This window comes from Cryptomeria japonica, chromosome 4 (genome assembly GCF_030272615.1).
Source record: "Cryptomeria japonica chromosome 4, Sugi_1.0, whole genome shotgun sequence".
In the NCBI taxonomy this organism is placed as follows: Eukaryota; Viridiplantae; Streptophyta; class Pinopsida; order Cupressales; family Cupressaceae; genus Cryptomeria; species Cryptomeria japonica.
In genome coordinates, this window is record NC_081408.1 from 596,454,813 (window position 1) to 596,460,812 (window position 6,000).

Sequence of the window (6,000 nt, forward strand, 5' to 3'; positions counted from 1 at the left end):
CCTACTATGAGATATTTCAGAGTATTTGGTAGCAAATGTTATATCATGAGAGATGAGGATATAGGAAATTTTGATGCTAAAAGTGATGAAGGAATTTTCTTGGGATATTCAACCAAGAGCTGAGCCTACCAGTGCTACAATAAGAGACTGAGAAAGATAGTGGAAAAATGTGAAGGTGGATGAGAACCTTGGGAAAGAGATCAGAGCATGTGGATATGATGATGGTCACCATATTGTTCTAAACCTTATTCATACTAAAGAGCCTAAGAGGAATGATCTAGTAGAGACTGTTAATCTGGATGTTGCTACTGTCGATGAAGAAGTACAGGAACTTGAAAATCAGAACAATCAAAAGACTCTGAGGTATATAAACCTGAATCATTTTGAAAATCAGATTATTGGAGATAAAAATAAAGGTGTGATGACTAGAAGAAAGCTAGCTGTTGAAGAAGTATGTTTTATTTCTAAAATTGAACCTAAAGATGTTGTTGAAGCTTGTAAAGATGAAAATTGGATGAGAGCTATGGAAGAAGAACTAAATCAGATTGAAAAGAATAACACTTGGGAGCTTGTCCCTAGACATAAGGATAAAAATGTTATAGGTACTAAATGGGTATTTAGAAACAAATTGAATGAAGTCAGTGAAGTTGTCAAAAATAAAGCAAGATTGGTTTGCAAAGGATATTCACAAAAAGAAGGAATTGATTATGAGGAGAATTTTTCTTCGATGGCCAGAGTTGAAGCTGTTAGACTATTGCTTGCATATGCTACTTATAAAGATTTCAAGGTATATCAGATGGATGTCAAATTTGTCTTTTTGAATGGTGATCTTGAGGAAGAAGTCTGCATTGAGCAACCTGATGGATTTTCATTATCAGATGATGGAGACATGGTATTTAAGATGAAGAAGGCTCTTTATGGATTGAAGCAAGTCCCTAGAGCCTGGTATTGCTAGATTAGATAAATATTTATTGAAATTGGGATTCAATAAAGGTGCTACTGATAATAATCTATACTTTAAGATTGAGAATGATAACATCTTGATTTTCTAAGTCTTTGTTGATGATATTATCTTAGGAGGAGATGATAACTTGAGTATGAAGTTTTCTGGTGATATACAGAAAGAATTTGAGATGTCTATGATTGGTGAGATGAAATTCTTCATAGATTTGCAGATTTCATGAACTCGAAAAGGTATATTTATATCTCAAACTAAATATGTGAAGGAATTGCTAAAGAAGTTTGGGTTAGATGACTCCAAATCGGTTGGAGTTCTTATGGTGACTGGATGTAAATTGTCTAAGAATGATGAATCTCCAAAAGAGTTTGTACAGATCTATGTTTGGTGGACTACTATATCTTACTCAAAATAGGTCGAACATTATGAATGTTATGTGCATGGTTGCTAGATATCAAGATGATCCAAAAGAGAGTCATGTCACTGTTTTTAAGAGGATATTCAGATACTTGAAGGGTATTGTGGATTATGGCTTGTGGTATCCAAGGAATGACAATTTCATATTGTGTACCTACACTGATGCAGATTGGGATGGTGATGTAGATGACCAAAAGAGCACTACCAGTGGAGCATTCTTTTTGGGTAAGAAACTGGTTTCATGGGCTAGTAAGAAACAAGATTCAGTATCTTTTTCTACCGTTGAAGCTGAGTACATTGTTGTTGCTGGTAATTGCACTTAGGTAGTGTGGATGAAGAAAATGTTGAAAGACATCAAAGTTATCTATTATGAGCCTACAGTCATATACTATGATAATTCCAGTTCTATCAATATGTCAAAGAATCTGGTGCAACATTCAAAGACTAAACATGTGTCAATCAAATATCATTACTTGAGAGAACAAGTTAGTGAAGAGAAAGTGAAGTTGGAGTGTATATCTACAAAGGAACAAATATCTGATATTTTCACTAAGCCTGCCTACAAATACATTTGTCTATTTGAGAGACAAGTTAGGGGTATCTATCCCTCTTGATGAGAACTAGATGCATTAAGTTGCATCAATTCGATGGATTTCAGAGCCTTATCTTTTTATCCAAATTGGTGAATTGGTGTTGCTCCTTTGGTGGAGTAGTTTGTGTTTTAGAGGGAGAAATTCCTGAGATTCATGAACTTTTGTTTTGGGGAGAGAGGTTTTTGTTTTTTGTTTTGAGATCTTTGGCATCATTGTCAAAGAGAGAGAGAGAGAGATCATGTGAAAAACTTCCTTATATGTCTTGATCTTAAGGGGACTTTGCTAGAGATATCTTCTTTCTTTGCATTGAATGTTTTTCACATTCATATGTTGCCATCAATGCCAAAGGGGGAGATTGTTGGACATTGATGCTGCTAAGGATATGTTGTTGTCATTGATGTCAACATATTCTTATTGTATACACCTAAAAATGGTCTAAAGATAATTAATTGAATAAGCAATTATTTAATGAATCACCCTTCCTAATTTAATTGAATTCATTAGAAATTTGATTAAATTCTCCCATTCATCTACTTATTAATAAATCTAAGGATTTATTTAATAGGTTCATTTCAATAGTCCCCTTTGATTAATTAATTCAAAGTAGTTAATCCCTCCCCTTGTTTAATTCATTTCTTCTAATCCCCTAATTAATTAAAACAAATCATTTTATGGGTTGTTGAAAGTTAATTAGCCTTTTCCTATTATTTGAATTTTTAAATTCAAATTACCCACATGTCTCCTAACTTATAACCACCTAACCTAACCATCTCTCTAACCTAACCCATTTCACCTAGCCTTGGGTTTAACTAACCCTATCCTATCTTGCACATTCTAACCTCCTTATCCTAACCTCCTATGGTGTGGATATTCTCCTATTGAGACACATGGCACTTTGGCCACATGTCTCCTCTCTTAGACACTTGCCCTATTGTGAGAAAGATTCCTTGACACTTGTCACCACAGAGATGTCAAGTATCCCTCCCTCCAACCTCTTCTCCAACCTCCTCCAATTTCACCCTTGATATCTTCAAACTCAATCTTGACCGTTGATTCCTACCACCTCACCCCTGGCCTTGGAAATCCTATAAATATCCCCCATTTTGGAGCACAAAGGATGCCATCTCATATCAATTTAGGCATTGTTACTATAGGCATATCCATTCTAGCATATCATTTGTGAATTGTTATTATAGGCAATTGCATCTTAGATCTCGTTTAATTTGATCATTTTCTAGCATAATTGTTGAATCATGTAGCTTAATCAATCTCTTTTCTAGCTTAATTGCATCATCATCATTGCTTAATCATGCATATCATTAGCTTAATTAGACTCTTGGATAAATCTAGCATAATAAATTTCATCTAGCTTGCATATCATTATCATTTTAAATCCTCTATCTAGGTGTAGTCAAGTCACTAGGATTGCTTATCTAGATCTGAGAGCAAATCCACACCCGCATCTCTTAGGAGGCGATAGGTCGCTTTGTCATGGTTTATCTTTCATTTTCTTTTAATTTGCTAACCATTCTTGTAATGATCTATTGAGTGTTTATGTTGCAGCTATAGGTATCTTACTTCACACGCCACGATATTTTGGTGCCCACCGTGGGGCCGAAAATCTCATTTTTGGCCTCTTAGCATCATCAAATTTTTAATATTATAGGTTTCTAGTAGGGTCTGATTCAAAATGCCATATCGTGCCCCCACTAGTGTTTGGAGTCAGCTAATACGACATTGAGAATCCATTGCATGAGACTCAGTGGCCATATTCTGATTAGCTATTGGGCGTGTACCTAAGTTTGCAAGAAAAGGTTTTCTCTCTCAACCAACTTCCTTAGGATTTAGCATGTCGTGCTTGAGGTGACTTATCATATCACGTGTTTGCTATGTCTTCATCCCTGAAATAGAAAATTAGACATCTAAGAACTAAAAAATAGAAGCAAAACATCAAAATTCATGGATAAAAAATCTGTCCAAACAAATTTTTTGCCTCTGTTCTATCCTAAGTCGTATGATAATTCTAGTTTGTTGTACAGTAAATCTAGTTTATCATCTGGTTCGGTGAGAATTTTCGTACGAGTCAGTTTAATAGAAGATTTTGTGTTATCTTTTGTCGTCTGGTTCTGTGAGAAAGCTCGTATGAGTTTATGCCTTTGTCGTGCGAGATTTTTAGTTTGTCATATGGGCCTGTCTAAATTGTCATACGAATTTTTGTCTCTATCAGTCCAGAGATGTCTCCTTGCTTGTCTTTTTCAGATCTTTCATATTTGCTTGGTCAATTTATAGTGAGGACAAACACCTGATATTTGTCATTCTATGCTTAGATTGTCTTCTTGGTCCACTTGGTCAAGTTATCATCTGTCAAATTGGATTCTAGAAATAGACACCTCAAGATTTTCAAGTATTCGCCTTCAACAACTTCAAGATCTAAACATCTCAAAGTGCATTATCACCCTCTTTGATAAATTGATCACACAACATAGTTTCTCATCAGGATCTATCATCCTCTATCATGAAACTACAATGTTTGGTCAGGATAACCTTGTCCCACATCGTAGGATATATCTTTCCTATTGGTTTTATCAAAATCATCATCATTGGACTCCAAAACTAAAGATCGAAAAACTTGCAAACTTTTAAACACTTGAATCATCTTTTCATGTCATATCACTCTATCATATCTACATTGATAGTTTATCACTTATCAAAACAACTTTTAGACAATCGAATCCTTGCACAATATCCAACACACGTGTATGCCCGTTTTAACTAGAGTGCGGAGGTCGAAGATCGCAGAAACGAAAATTGAAACATTTGGAATAACTAAAGATTATAGAAACATGGAACATGAAAACAAAATACAAGAAGAAGGGGAAATAATAGAACAACATCTCAGAGAAATCAAGCAAGATCCAAAATTCGATAAATTTATGGCAAAAATATTGGACGAAGAAAAAGAAAAATACTTCTTAATTTTAGCTAAATCTGGTGCTACACTCTCCCAAGATTTTGATGTGAGCAAATTAGCACAAAAGAGAAGTGACTCTTCCCATGATAATGAACAACATGAGGATATTTTTGGTCTTAAAATTGATGACATATCAATTCCTGATAACACAATAAATAATGAGGAAACTTCCATTCCCAAAAAGGATGACGTAGAAATTCTCAACCATGTCAAATCTAATGAGGACACAAGAAAGAGTCGAGATGATACAAGAATAGATCAAGATCATACTAGAATGCACACTCATGGTTATACAAGGACAAATCATGTTGATAATCCTATCATAGCTCTTACACAACAAATACAAATGTTGCAAACACAAATTCAAGATATGTAGAGAGGAACTGTTAGAAGATACTCGCTTCAAGAAATCTGTCCTTACCCATTCAACAGAAATATAAACATGATACCATTTCCTACAAGTTGTGAAACTCCTCGATACGATAAATATAATAGAAACACTAATCCCTAGGATCATATACGAGAATTTTGCACGATGAGTATGGAGTTTGCACATGAGGATACCTACCTAATGAGATTATTCCCAAAGAGCTTAAGTGGACTAGCTATGGAATGGTTCTCCAAACTTCCACCTAGAATTAGATCATTCGTAGAATTAGTGGATAAGTTTGTTTCACAATACTCTTACAACATCCAACATGAGGTAACAATGCTTGATTTATGTAATACTAAACAAAAGAGTGGAGAACCTTTCATGACGTTTCTACAAAGATGGAGGTAGTTAGCTTCACGATATCCTCAAATGGTGCCAGAATATGAGAAAATAGACATATTCATCAACAACCTAAATGGAAAAATTAACTATCATCTCAAAATGCAATACCATCAAATTTTTTAAAAGATTATTGATAATGGTATCAAAATGGAAGAAGCTATGATAAAGAAGGGTGAGTTGAAGCTATACAAAGAAGATGTTAATCCTCCTAACAACAATGTTAGCAACAATAACAATGATAAGCCTAAATTTTGGAATAAAAATCAAAATATCATCAACGATGGAA